The 14,214-nt window shown below is 46.3% G+C and overlaps 1 protein-coding gene across 3 annotated transcripts in view; it reads right to left on the reverse strand.

Moving 5' to 3' along the window:
* The window catches only part of SCYL2 (SCY1 like pseudokinase 2), a 1,725,360-nt gene that overhangs the window by 1,102,760 nt on the left and 608,386 nt on the right, over positions 1-14,214 (reverse strand). The gene's annotated exons all lie outside the window — the stretch shown is intronic.

Consider the following 14,214-nt stretch of genomic DNA (forward strand, 5'->3'; position numbering starts at 1 on the left):
GGTACAAAACTGTACTATGTTCATCGTGTTACACTGCTGCAGTCATCACACTTGGGTTGAATCCCAAAGCTAAGGCTGGGTGGTTGGTACTAAACAGGGTTTGGAGAAGCTAGTAGGCCCTGCAGAACTGCAGTGGCAAAGCCAGCTCTGGTTTTTGAGTATAGAGATAAGTGGTGGTTGCTTGGTGAAGGTGTGCACTGAACTCCAAGTTGCAGCCTCCAAAATATCCTTGGTTGGTACCCCTCCGAGGAAGGCTGCTGATGTTGCTGTAGCCCTGGTGGAACGGGGACTAATTTTACCAGGTACAGGTTTCCCATGGTGTGTGTAGCAGAAACGGATACAATGTCCTACCCATCTTGAAATGGTCTGTTTTGAGATAGCCTTTCCTAGTGATCCTGCAGCATAGGATACAAAGAGTTGGTCAGATTTTCTGAACGCCTTAGTTTTATCCAAGTAGAAACGTAATTGCCTGTGAATGTCCAAAGAATGTAGGAGCCTTTCCCCTTTATTCTGGGGTTTTGGATAAAAGGTGGGTAAATGAATGGTTTGGTTTAGAGCCACACTGGATGCCACCTTTGGCATAAAGGAAGGGTTAGTTCATAAAGAGACTCTGTCCTGATGAAAAACGATGAAAGGCTCCACTGCCATTAGGGCCTGTAGCTCAGACTCTTCGTGCTGAAGTTATTGCTAGCAGCAGGGCAGTTTTCCATGATAAAAATTGTAAATCGGCTGTAAAAGCTGGTTCGAAGGGCGGTAGTGTAAGTTTTTCCAAAACAAAATTGAGGTCCCAAGTTGATGTTGGTGCTCTCCGGGGCGGTCTTATGTTCTTAGCCCCTCTGAGGTATTGTCTTAGTAATGGATGTGAAAATATAGGAGGATCCGTGCTGTAATGAGCTGAAATAGCTGAAGCGTGGATCTTAATAGATGAAAAGGAAAGGCCTTTGTGCAACATCTCAGTTAAACATTGCAGAATCTGCGGAATATTTGGGACAAGAGGATTTTGGCCTTTAGCCTGGTTCCAGGCGCAGAATCTTTTCCATTTGTCTGAGTAGGTTTTTCCTGGTGCTGGGTCTCCTGGCCTCCAGAATGACATCCATAACAGCTTGAGAGAGAAGCGTTGACTGGTTGTTTAGGTAATCTGCCATTTAAAGTCTTGAGCTGGCTGTGTAGAATCTGCTTGTTTTGCTGTGTCAGCAGGTGAGGAATTTGAGGTAAAATCCATGGTGGGCCTTGAGCCATGTTCCTTAATATTGGGTACCAGTGTTGGCGTGGCCAGTCTGGAGCAATGAGTATCATTTGTGGCCTCTCTAATCTGGCTTTCAGCAGTACCTTTGCCAGAAGAGGCAGTGGAGGAAAGGCATACACTGTTAATGTTTTCCAATTGAATGAGAGTACGTCCACTTTCCAAGCTAGTGTGTGGCATGTCCTTGTGCAAAATTTCCGTAGTTGGTAGTTTTGGGGGAGGCAAACAGAGCTATGTCCGGGCTCCCCCATTTTTGAGTTATCATTGTGAATACTTGTGGATCTAGTTTCCACTAGTGAGGATCTATGATACTTCTGCTTAGTTCGCCTGCCAATGTATTTTTCTTTCCTGGCAGGAATTGTGCTTGTAGTTGAACTTGGTAGGTCAGTGCTGTGTTCCACAAGGTCATTGCTTGCCTGCATAGGGGGTAGGAATGTGTGCCCCCTTGTTTGTTTATGTACCACATCACTGTGGTGTTGTCTGTGTCTTTATTCGAAGTTGTCCTGGATGTAGGAGGTCCTTGAAAGCTGTTAGGGCATTTTGTACAGCTAGCATCTCTTTTTGATTGATGTGGAGATGCATTTGATCTGCAGACCACTTGCCCTGAATACACTGTCCTGCCATGTGTGCTCCCCAGGTGTAATCCGATGCATCTGTTGTTATTGTTTGCCTGGCTATGGGTAAGGTGAAAGGCTGACCCTTGTTGAGGTGACATGCCTGTGCCCACCATAGAAACTCCTGTTGAAGGCAGGGAATGAGTGGTATTATTGTTTCCAAGCTGTGGCTGTGTTAAGTCCATACGCTTTTCAGGTACCATTGTAATTTCCTCATATGCAGCTTGGCATATGGAATTAGTAGTATGCAAGATGCCATGAATCCCAAGGCCTGCAGAATTTTTCTTGCAGGGAGTTGGGTCTTTGTTGCCATCATTTTGAAGTACTGAGTCAGTTGCCCTTGCTTGTCTGGCGTGAGATAAGCCATCTGGGTCGTTGTATTTAAGCTGGCACCCAGAAATATTATGTCTTGTGAGGGCACTAGTTTTGACTTCTTTTCGTTTACTGTGTACCCTAGGCAACTTAGTAGGTTTTTTACAAACGTCACATGTTTTAAAAGAATGTCCTTGCTTTCTGCTTGAATAAGGCAGTCATCCAGGTATGGATATATTTGAATTCCTCTTTGTATGCAATTACTGGTGCCAGGCATTTTGTGAAGACTCTGGGCGCAGTAGATAAGCTAAAGGGCAGTGCAGAGAATTGGTAATGAGTTGAACCTGCTATAAATCGGAGGTAACTTCTGCAAATTTTGTCTGATAGGGACATGCAGGTATGCCTCCTTGATGTCCAACGTTACTAGCCAAGCCTTCTTGCCCAGCATGGGAAGTAGTTGCTGTAGTGTGAGCATCTTCAATGTAGGTACTTCCAGGTATGTGTTTAGAATTGAAAGGTCCAGAATGGGTCTCCAGGCTTTGTCCTTTCGGGGAACCAGAAAGAGTCTTGAGTAAAATCCTTGTCCTTGCTCCTGTGTAGGAACCTGTTGAATGGCTCATGTCCAGGAGAGCTGTAATTTGTCTTTGAGCCTCTGCCCATTGATTTGGAGGCAGGTTTGGCATTCCTTTTATCCTTGGTAAAGTGTGAAAGTGGAACCTGTATCCTTGAGACACAATATTTAGGACCCATTTGTCTTTTGTGATGATGTGCCAATTGCCTGCAAAAAGTGCAAGTTTTCCTCCCAAGGGAGCTGCCAAGAGGGATTTGCTTGGCAGTCTGAGGGGTAAGTCATTGTGATTGTCTTCTGGTAGTTTGAGACCTGTCTTCTCCTCCTTTCTGGGTTGTGGCACCCCATTGTCGAGGCTTGTAAGAGCCTTGTGGCTGACCTCTGCCCCTTGGGCGTCTGTATTTGCCCCTCTGTGGTCTGTCAAAAGTGGGAAAGGACCAGTTTTTGGTTGGCCAATTTCAGCTGAAACGAGGGGGTTGAACCTGTAAAAAAATCCTTGACTGTCTGCATAGATTTTGCCTTATCCTCCATTCTCTTTAAAATCTTCTGCTTTCACACCAAATAAAACATCCTGCTGTAAAGGTGCATCCAATAACTTTGCTTTAACATGATCAGGTAAAGTTTGTTCTTTTAACCAAGCAAGTCTACGAATGACAGACCCTGTTACTGCTGCTCTACAAGAAGCTTCCAATGAATCAAATCCACATTGCAAAGTATGTTTTCCCACTTGTTCTGCTGCATGCAACAAATCTTGCATTTCCTTGTAATCAGGCTGCTCTGTATGTGTGATCATTTTTTGTTTTAACTGAGACATCAAATATTGTTGATATTTCAGCATGTGAAACTGGCAATTTAAGGCCCTCATAGCTAGAATAGCTGAGGTATATACTTTCTTTCCCCATCTGTCTAGTGCTCTAGAATCCCTTTCAGAGGGTACAGGATTTTTAGCAATAGAGGCCTTAACCCCCTTTGGGACCCTGGGAAATGGTTTCTGGGTCAGCAACAGGGCTTTTATATAGGAATTTGTGTGAGTCAGGGACTCTGTAGTATCTGTCTGGTTTGGCTGGTGCAGGAGGTAATGAATCTGGGTTAAGGCTAGATTCTGAATAAACATTATCCACAATGTCTAACAGGTGGAATAGCAAGGGGTCTGTGCTGGGGTAGTAAAAGGAACTCTCAGAGCCTTTTCTTAGAATCAGAGTAATCCTGGCCTTCCCAGTTGAAATGTTCCCTCATGGTATGTAAAGTTTCCCCAAAAGAGTAGTCTTCTAGGGGAGATGCTGAAGGAATAGACTCTTCAGCATCAGAATCTTCATAAGGGGGAAATGAGTATTCCTGTTCCTCAGAAGAATCTGAGGAAATGGAAACGGTCAGACGAAGCGTAGTCCTCCTCCTGTCTAGGCCTTTTGTCAGGAGATGGATGGGAACCATTGATTAAGGTAATTAAGTCTTCAGCCATCTTAAGTATCTGTTTCTTAGGCATGGGGCCTTGTACTGGAGACTGCTGTACACGCTTCCTTACTTTTAACGGAGTTTTCAGCTTTGCATAGGATTTAATAGTAAGTGTAGTCGGTCTGAAGACACCTTCAGCAACTGAAGGCCTCTCAACTACACCAGAATCCCCTTCAGCCATGGAGTCGGAAGGGCCTAAAGATAAAGGCTCTGGAGGCCCAGCAATCTCCGCTTGGGAGTCGGATGCAGCCTGGGGTTCTAAATGAGCGGTCGTCAGGGGATGCGTGGGCACCCCACTGAAAACCGGAGAACCGGCGACTGGCCTAGCAGAGGCCTCGGTGTCTGGTTTGGGTCTCGGCTGCCTGTCCTTATCTTTGTGCTTTTTATGCATCCCTGTCGTCGGTTGCTCCGATGGCATGGTATAATTAAATTTTCTATGAAAATAATGTCGGGCGAAATCAAACCGACGTTTAATAGTTCGTTTGTTAAACCTAGCACAAAACCGACAACCTGTGACGTCATGGTCTGGGCCTTGGCAAGGAATACAATAAGAATGAAAATCCTTATGAGGTATTTGCTTCCCACAAGAAATGCAATTATTAACTTTTTCTGACATCGGTCTGTGGCAAGAAAAGGTTCCCCAACAGGGTACTTAGCTTTATTGAAGACTTCGGTCTGAAATTCGATTTGAAAATCTCAGGAGTCGGCTGACCGGCACTTGCGAACTGCTTCTGCTTCAGGCACCGCACGGCAAGAAAGGCTGAAGAAAATGGCGTCGGCTGCCTCTTTTATACCCCCTGTCACACTGACGTCAGGGAAGAAGCGACCGCAACCGACGCCGGACCAAGTATTTGGAACTCAGGCCGGCTGCGGGACCACCTTACGGCAGATAACCTAAGTGTGATGACTGCCGCAGTGTAACACGATGAACATCCTGTTTACTGAGGATGGCAGATTAGTCAAGGGTTAGGGTATAAGCCAAGCTGCCAAAATGAGTGTCTGCAATTGGGGGTGCATGAATTCCCTTTCCCTCTGAGTTAAGAGGTTTGGAATCTGAGGAAGATTCCATGGAAGCACCAAGGACAGGCTGAGCACCAAGGGGTACCAATGCTGTCTGGGCCAGTCTGGAGCTATGAGAATGGGCCTTGGTTTTTCCCACCCTTATTTTGAGCAGTACCCTGGGAATGAGAGGTAGGGAAGGAAAGGCATAGACCGAAAGGTTTACCCAGGGGAAGGACAGGGCAGCCACTTTCCAAGTGATGCTCCCTGGTGCAAAATTTGCTGAGCTGATGGTTGGTGTGGAATGAAAAGAGGTCAACCTCCAGGGTTCCCCATTTCTGAGCTATTAAGAAGAAGGTGTTTCTGTTGAGTTGCCACTCATGGGGGTCCAAGAGCTTTCTGCTTAATTGGTCTGCCAGTGAGTTGAGAAAGCCTGGCAGGTATTGTGCTAACAGGTGCATTTGCATGGAAGAGGCTGTGAACCAAAGGGTCATGGCCAGCCTGCACAGTTGGTAGGAGTGAGTCCCTCCCCGCTTGTTGATGTACCACATCACAGTGGTGTTGTCTGTTATGATCAGGAGAACCCCTGGAGAGAGAAGGGGTTTGAAAGCTATCAAGGCCTGCTGCACAGCCATTATCTCTTTTTGACTGATGTGCAGGAGGAGTTGCTGGGGATTCCATTGGCCCTGTATGCACCTGCCATCCAGGTGTGCACCCAAAGCACATTCTGATGCGTTTGTGGTGAGGGTCTGGGCGTGGGAAGAAGGGTAGTCCCTTGTTGTGGTAGCAGGCTGTTGGCCACCAAAGAAATTCCTTCCTCGGGCAAGGAATAAAAGGCAGAAGAGTTTCCAGATCTTGAGTGTTGACACCAAAGGCTCTTTTAGGTACCATTGAAGTTTCCTCATATGCAGTCTGGCATATGGAATGGGGAGAATACAAGAGGCCATGACTCCAGGGTTTGCAGGATTTTCCTTGCAGAAAGCTGGGGCTTCGTGGCCAGTTGAGAGAAGTAAGCTGATACGAAAATGTGTTCCTCTGGTGTAAGGCATGCCATCTGGGATGCTGTGTCCAGACTTGCTCCCAGGAAGATTATCCTTTTGATGGGTACCTGTTTGGATTTCTTTTAATTGATTGTGTACTCTAGGGAGGTTAGTAGGTCCTTTACAATGGCCAGGTGCTTGAGCAGCTTTTCCTGGTTGTCTGCCTGAATAAGGCAGTCATCTAAGTAGGAGTAAATTTGAATATTTCTTTGTCTGCAAAAGGCAATGGCCAGAGCCAGGCATTTTGTGAAAACTCTGGGAGCAGTAGATAAGCCAAAGGGAAGCACAGAGAACTGAAAGTGTTGAGATCCTGCCCTGAAGTGAAGATTTTTTCTACAGGACTCCCCGACAGGAATGTGGAGGTAGGCCTCTTTTATGTCCAGGGTGGCTAGCCAAGCATCCTTGGACAGCACAGCTGCTGGAGGGTGAGCATTTTGAATTTTGGGATTACCAGAAAGGTGTTTAGAATGGATGGATCGAGGATGGGGCACCAAGTGCCCTCTTTTCTGGGCACCAGAAAAAGTCTGGAGTAGAAGCCTTTGTCTATCTGCTCTGTAAGAACGTGCTCTGTTGCCCCCAAGGAGAGCAGGGAATGGATTTGCTTTTGAGCTTCTGCCCACTGATTAGGTAGCAGATCTGGGAACCCTTTTGGGGTTGGAAGGGTGTGGAAGGAGAATTTCTAGCCCTGAGACACAATGCTCAGAAAGTACAGTTTTGTACCTACCATAAATGTAGATGTTCGAGTGCTAATACAGCTGCAGTCATAACAGATGGGTTCTCCTGCCGTCAGGTGGGTCCTCGGTCGGCCAAATTCAAAAGTCTAGGTCCGGCGTCGGTTGTCGTCACTTCTTCCCTGACATCAGTGCGACAGGGGTATAAAGGAACCAGCCGACGCCATTTTCTTCAGTTTTTCTTGCCCCAGATGTCAGGTGCCCCCAGAAGGAAGGCAATACATAAATTTGTGTAATCATGCAGTGCAATGTAATCAAAATACAGTAGTTGCAAGCAAATACATCATAAATGAATACCCCAATCAGGTTGTATGAGGATGTGTTAGCCTATAGGCCTGTCCCAAGAGGGGAAGGAGGGAGGGAAACCTGGACTGCAGCTGTATTAGCACTCTAACATCTACATTTATGGTAGGTACAAAACTGTAATATGTTCATCGTGCATACAGCTGCAGTCATAACAGATGGGTAGAATACCAAAGCTAAGAAAGTGGTGGTAGGCACTTAGGTGGAATTAGGAGGAGCCAAAATGCCCTGCAAGACTGCAGTGGCAAAGCCTGCTCTAGATTTTGAGTATAATGGTAAGTTGTAATGCTTGGAGAAGGTATGCACAGAACTCCAAGTGGCTGCTTCCAAAATATCCTTGGTAGGAACTCCTCTGAGGAAAGCTGCAGAGGTGGCTGTGGCCCTGGTGGAATGAGTCCTAATGCCTGTAGGAACAGTTTTGCCATGAAAGGAATAGCAAAAGCGTATGCAGTGGGCTATCCATTTTGAGATTGTCTGTTTGGAAATTGGCTTCCCTTGAGCTCCTACCGCATAGGCCACAAAGAGCTGTTCTGATTTTCTGAAAGGCTTTGTTCTGTCCAAATAATAACGCAGTTGTCTGTGGATGTCCAAGGAATGTAATAATCTCTCCCCTTTGTTTTGAGGATTAGGATAAAAAGTAGGTAAAATGTATGGCCTGATTTAAAGCTACCCTGGATACCACTTTAGGCATAAAGGACGGGTTGGTTCGTAAGGAAACTCTGTCCTGATGGAAGATGATAAAAGGTTGGACGTCCATGAGAGCCTGTAGTTCTGAAACTCTACGAGCAGAGGTGATAGCCAGAAGGAAAGCTGTTTTCCAGGACAAATATTGCAAATCTGATGAGGCAGCTGGCTCAAAGGGAGGCAAGGTCAGTTTTTCCAGCATGAAATTAAGATCCCAAGCAGGTTTTGGTTGTTTTCTTGGAGGCCTTAAATTCTTAGCCCCTCTGAGGAACTGCCTTAGGAGAGGGTGAGAGAATAAAGGTGGATCAGTGTTGTATTCTGCAGAAATGGCTGATGCATGGATTTTGATGGAGGAGAAAGAAAGTCCACTGCTTAGCAGTTCAGCCAAATATTGTAGTATTTGGGGTAGATTCAGTTTTCTAGGATCCTGGCTCTTTTTCTCATTCCAGACACAAAAACGTTTCCATTTTGTGGAATAAGCTTTTCTAGTTGATGGCCTTTGTCCTCCAAAATGACATCCTGCACCTCCTTGGAGAGTAGGGCCTTTTGTGATGCTAAGGAATCTTCCATGTGGCTAAATTGAGTGTTTTTAGCTGGCTGTGAAGAGTTTTGAAACTGTGCTGAGTCAGAAGCGGCATTAGTGGCAGGGTCCATGGTGGGGAATGCGTCAGGCTCCTCAGAAGTGGGTATCAGTGTTGCCTTGGCCAGTCCGGAGCAATGAGGATCATCTTTGGTCTGTCTGCTTTGGTCTTTAATAGAACTTTGGGCAGCAGAGGAAGAGGAGGGAAGGCATAAACTGTCATTGATGTCCAACTGAAGGAAAGAGCGTCCACTCTCCAGGCCTTTGGATGGAAGATCCTTGAGCAGAATTTTGACAATTGATGATTCTTGTGGGAGGCAAAGAGATCTATGTCTGGCCTTCCCCATTTTTGTATTATTTCTGTAAAAACTTTTGGATGCAATTTCCATTCGTGTGGATCTGTCATATTCCTGCTTCGGTTGTCTGCCAGTGTGTTTTCCTTGCCTAGCAAGTACTGTGCTTGTAGTTCCATCTGTAAGTCCATGGCCATGTTCCAAAGTGACATGGCCAGTCTGCATAGGGGATAAGAATGTGTTCCTCCCTGTTTGCTTATGTACCACATAACTGTGGTGTTGTCCGTTCTTATCAATAGTTGACCTGGTTGTAGAAGGTCCTTGAAAGCTATAATAGCATTTATTACTGCTAGCATTTCTTTTTGATTGATGTGAAGGTGCTTTTCTTTTTGGGACCATTTGCCCTGAATGCACCGGTCTGTTATGTGCACCCCCCAGGCGTAGTCCGAGGCGTCTGTTGCGATGACTTGATTTGCTTGAGGCTTGCTGAATGGAAGACCTGTGTTTGTTTGACATGCTTGAGCCCACCACAGAAATTCCTTTTGCAGACATGGAATTAGTGGTAATACTGTTTCCAAACTGTGGCTGTGTTGAGACCATATGTTTTTCAGGTACCATTGTAGTTTTCTCATATGCAGCTTTGCACATGGGATTAGTAAGATGCAAGATGCCATGAATCCCAGAGCCTGCAGGATTTTCCTTGCAGTCAGCCTGGTGCAATTTGCCAGTGTTCTGAAGTATTGAATTAGTTGCCCCTGCTTCTCTGGTGTGAGGTAGGCCATCTGGGTGTTTGTGTCCAAATTGTCACCCAGGAAAATTATCTTCAGAGAGGGTATTAGCCTTGATTTCTCTTTGTTGACTGTGTATCCCAGAGAGTTTAATAACATTATTACATAAGCCAGATGTTTCAGAAGAATGTGCTTGCTGTCCGGTTGGATCAGGCAGTCATTCAAATAAGGGTATATTTGTATCCCTTGAAGTCTGCAGTAGGCAATTACTGATGCCAGGCATTTCGTGAATACTCTGGGCATAGTAGATAAGCCAAAGGGCAATGCAGAGAATTGATAATGGGTTGAACCTGCAAGAAATCTGAGGTATCTTCTGCAATTTTGCCTGATTGGGACATGCAGGTATGCCTCCTTGAGGTCCAATGTTACCAGCCAAGACTCCTTGTCCAGCATGGGAAGAAGTTGCTGTAGAGTGAGCATCTTGAATTTTGGTATGAGTAGAAATGTGTTTAGGATGGATAGATCCAAAACAGGTCTCCAATCTTTTCCCTTCCTTGGCACCAGAAATAGCCTGGAATAAAAACCTTGACCTTGTTCGTGTGTAGGTACCTCTTGAATAGCTTTTATGTTTATGATATCTGAAATTTGCCTTTGTGCCTCTGCCCTTTGATTGTGTGGCAGGTTTGGCATGCCTCTCATTTTTGGAAGGATATGAAAATGGAATTTGTAGCCTCTGTTCATAATGTCCAGGACCCATTTGTCCTTTGTGACAACATGCCAATTTTTTGAAAATAGTGCCAGCTTTCCTCCTAAGGGGGCTGCCACTTGAGACCTGGTTGGCATGCAAAGGGGAAAGTCATTGGGTTTGCTTTCTGAAGGATTGCGAGTTGTCCTCACCACCTCTTTGTGTAGGAGCATGCCATTGTCTGCCTCTATACGATCCTTGTGATTGTCCTCTGCCCCTCGGGCGCCTGTATCTGCCTCTTTGGGGTCTGTCTGTGGCAGGAAAGGACCAGTTCTTGGAAGGCCAATTTCTACTAAAACGTGGGGGTTGAACCTGCAGAAATTCTTTCACAGTTTGCATTGATTTAGCCTTTTCCTCCATTTTCCGTAATACTTCCTCAGCATTAGCCCCAAATAGTACATCCTTTTGAAGAGGGGCGTCTAGTAATTTAGCTTTGACATGATCAGGCAAGGCTTGTTCCTTGAGCCAGGCATGCCTACGTATGACTGAGCCTGTAACAGCAGCTCTACATGAGGCCTCTACCTTTACCCACTTGTTCTGCACTATGCATCAAATCCTACAACTCCTTCAATTCTGGTTGTTCAGGTTGTGACATTTTACTTTTCAATTGTGATAACAAAAACTGTTGGTATTTTAGCATATGAATCTGACAGTTTATGGCCCTCATGGATAAAGTAGCTGAGGTATATACCTTTTTTCCCCACCTTTCTAAGGATCTGGAATCTCTCTCGGAAGGCAGTGGATTTTTGGCAATGGAGGCCTTAACTCCCTTGGGCCCCTGTGAAATGGTTTCCAGGTCAGCAGCATGGCTTTTGTATAGAAATTGGTGAGAGTCAGGAACCCTGTAGTATCTGTCAGGTTTAACTGGAGCTGGAGGTAGAGAGTCCGGGATAAGGCAGGCCTCCGAGTAAACATCATCTAGGATGTCCAAGACAGGAGGTATAGCCAGAGGCCTGTGCTAGGGTAACAAAAGAAATTCCCTGAGCCTTTTCTTGGAATCTGAATAATCCTGGCCTTCCCAGTGGGAGTGTTCCCTTAAGGTATGCAAGGTTTCCCCAAATGAGTAATCCTCAGGGGGGGATACAGAAGGAATAGACTCCTCCGCATCAGAGTCTTCAAAAGGGGAGTAAGACTGTTCCTGATCAGAGTGTTCTGAAATAATGAAGCCCTGATCAGAGGAGGGGGAATCTTCCTCCACTCTGGGCCTTTTGTCCGGAGGGGGCTGAGAGCCTCTGATTAGAGTAATTAAATCCTCGGCCATTTTAAGCATCTGTTTCTTAGGCATGGGGCCTGGAGATGGGCCCTGTGTAGCTGGTCTCTTATAGAGTGCATGGTTGCTTTAGACTTGGTGAAAGCCTTGATGGAGAAAGAAGAGGAAGGTCTGAAGACACCTTGAGTGGAGGTGGACCTGTCCACATTCTGTGTTTCAACGCCAAGAGTGGCTTCGGTATCTGTAGTCGGGGTGTGGGCCGAGGAGCCTGCGACCTCGGGTACAGGAGACACCGCCAAAGATGTGTCGTCGGTAATCAGAGGCTGCGTAGGCGCCTCGCTAAGAACCGGACCACGTGTAGTCGGCTTTGGCATGGTGTCGGTAGAAGCTGCGGACCTCAAGTGTCTGTCCTTGTCTTTGCGATTTTTAGACAAAACCGGAGTCAGAGTATCCGACGACATAGTATAGTTAAATGCTTTCCCAAAAAAATGCTGGGCGAACGCCACCCGACACTTAATAGTGCGTTTGTTGAATGTACCATAAAAGCGACAGACCGAGACGTCGTGGTCTGGGCCTAAACAAGGAATACAGAGGGAATGGAAATCCTTATGTGGTATTTGCTTCCCACAAGAAATACAATTATTAACTTTGTCTGACATCGGTCTGAGGCAAGAAAAGTTTCCCCAACGGGGTACTTAGCTTTTAAGAAGACTTCGGTTTCCAAATTTTCGTAATCTCAGGAGCTGGCTGACCGGCACTTGTGAACTGCTTCTGCTTCGGGCACCGCGCGGCAATAATGACTGAAGAAAATGGCATCGGCTGGTTCCTTTATATCCCTGTCGCACTGACGTCAGGGAAGAAGCGAGGACAACCGACGCCGGACCTAGACTTTGGAATTCGGCCGACCGAGGACCCGCCTGACGGCAGGAGAACCCATCTGTTATGACTGCAGCTGTATGCACAATGAACATCCCATTGGTCCTTGTTAATGGTGGCCCAGGTGCTTGAGTGAAAGGTGAGTTTTCCTCCTAGGGGTATGTGAAAGTGAGCAGAGGTGAGGTTGGGAATGGGTGAGTCATCGTAAGGGTGTGGCTTAGAACTCTCTGGTTCTGAAGTGGAGGTAGTCTACTGCTTAGATCTCTGCAACCCCGGGGGCTGTTTCCACGGGGCCTAGACTAGCCCTGTGTACTCAGAGCAGGAAAGGACCAGTGCTTGGAGGGAAAATGCCTGCTGAACCTAGGGGGCAGGACCTGTAAGAAATCTTTAACAGTCTGCATAGATTTTGCTTTTTCTTCCATCTTTTTAAAGACCTCTTCTGCTTTAGTGCTAAACAAGTTATCTTTGTGCAAGGATGCATCCAACAATTCTGATTTGACATGGTCTGGCAGGGGTTGTTCCTTAACCCATGCATGTCTTCTAATGACAGATCCGGTGACTGCTGCCCTGCAAGAAGCTTCTAGGGCATCAAAAGGACAGTGCAAAGTGTGTCTAAGTTACTTGACCAGCAGACTGCATTAAGTCCTGTAACTATTTAGATTCTGCCCATGCAGGAAAGGAGGACATTTTTTGTTTAAGGCATTCCAAGGTATGTTGCTGATATTTAAGCATATGGAACTGACAATTTAGTGCCCTGATAGCAACAGTAGCTGAGGTTGTATACTTTTTTACCCCATCTGTCCAGTGCATGGGAATCCCTGTCTGGGGGGTGGGATTCTTAGCTGAGGTTGCTTTAATCCCTTTAGGCCCTTGAGTAATGACCTCAGGGTCAGCTGTTGGATTTTTAAAAATATATTTGTGTGAGTCAGGGACTCTGTAGTACCTGTCTGGTTTTCTAGGAGCAGAAGGGAGGGCGTCTGGAGTCGAGCTGGATTCAAGAAGACATCATCCACCACATCTAGGATGGGGAGGATAGCTAAGGGCCTGTGTTGTGGAAGGTCCTGGAACTCTCTGAGTCTCTTTTTAGACTGTGGCTAGTCATGACTCCCCTATTGGAAATGCTCCCTAAAGGTATGCAGGGTTTCCCCCAAAGGAAAAATCCACTGGGGGGGGGGCTGAAGGAATGGATTCCTCTGCATCAGATTCCTCATATGTGGAGAGGCTGCATGTCTTCATAGTCAGATGCATCGGATTCATCTGACTCTTGTTCAGACAAAATTACTGGAGACAGATCTCATTTCCTTTTTGAGGGAGTGGCTTGGCTTCCCCTAATCTGCATGATAAGGTCTTCTGCCATTTTAAGCATTTGAGACTGAGGCAAGGGAGCAAGCGGCTGAGAATGGGTAGTCTGTTTCTTGGGTGTGGTTCGACCCCTGGGCCTAAGGAACTCGGTTGTTATCGAAAGACTGGTAGCCGTGAAAGGGGTCAGTTTATGTCAGGATTCGGTGTTGCAAAGGACTTCCTCAGAAGCGGATGCCTGCACAGCAGCTCCGGACCCATCCAAGGTAGAGACTACCACAGAATCCTTAGACAAAGACAAGTTCTGCGGCATACTGGATTCCGAAAGGGTCTTGGTAGCAGCCTGTGAATTAACTGAAACAGGCATCAGGGGCTGCAAAAGCACCTCACTGAGATCCGGAGAATTGATGACTAGCTTAACGGAAGCATTGTCAGAAGGTTTGGTCCTGTGTGGTCTGTCTCTGTCTTTGTCTTTATCTACGCTTTTTCAGAAGATCTGCTGTCGGATGGCCTACCAAAGACGTACTGGAATTCGAG

The sequence above is a fragment of the Protopterus annectens genome, chromosome 11.part0 (assembly GCF_019279795.1).
Source record: "Protopterus annectens isolate FY-2018-M chromosome 11.part0, PAN1.0, whole genome shotgun sequence".
Classification (NCBI taxonomy): Eukaryota; Metazoa; Chordata; order Ceratodontiformes; family Protopteridae; genus Protopterus; species Protopterus annectens.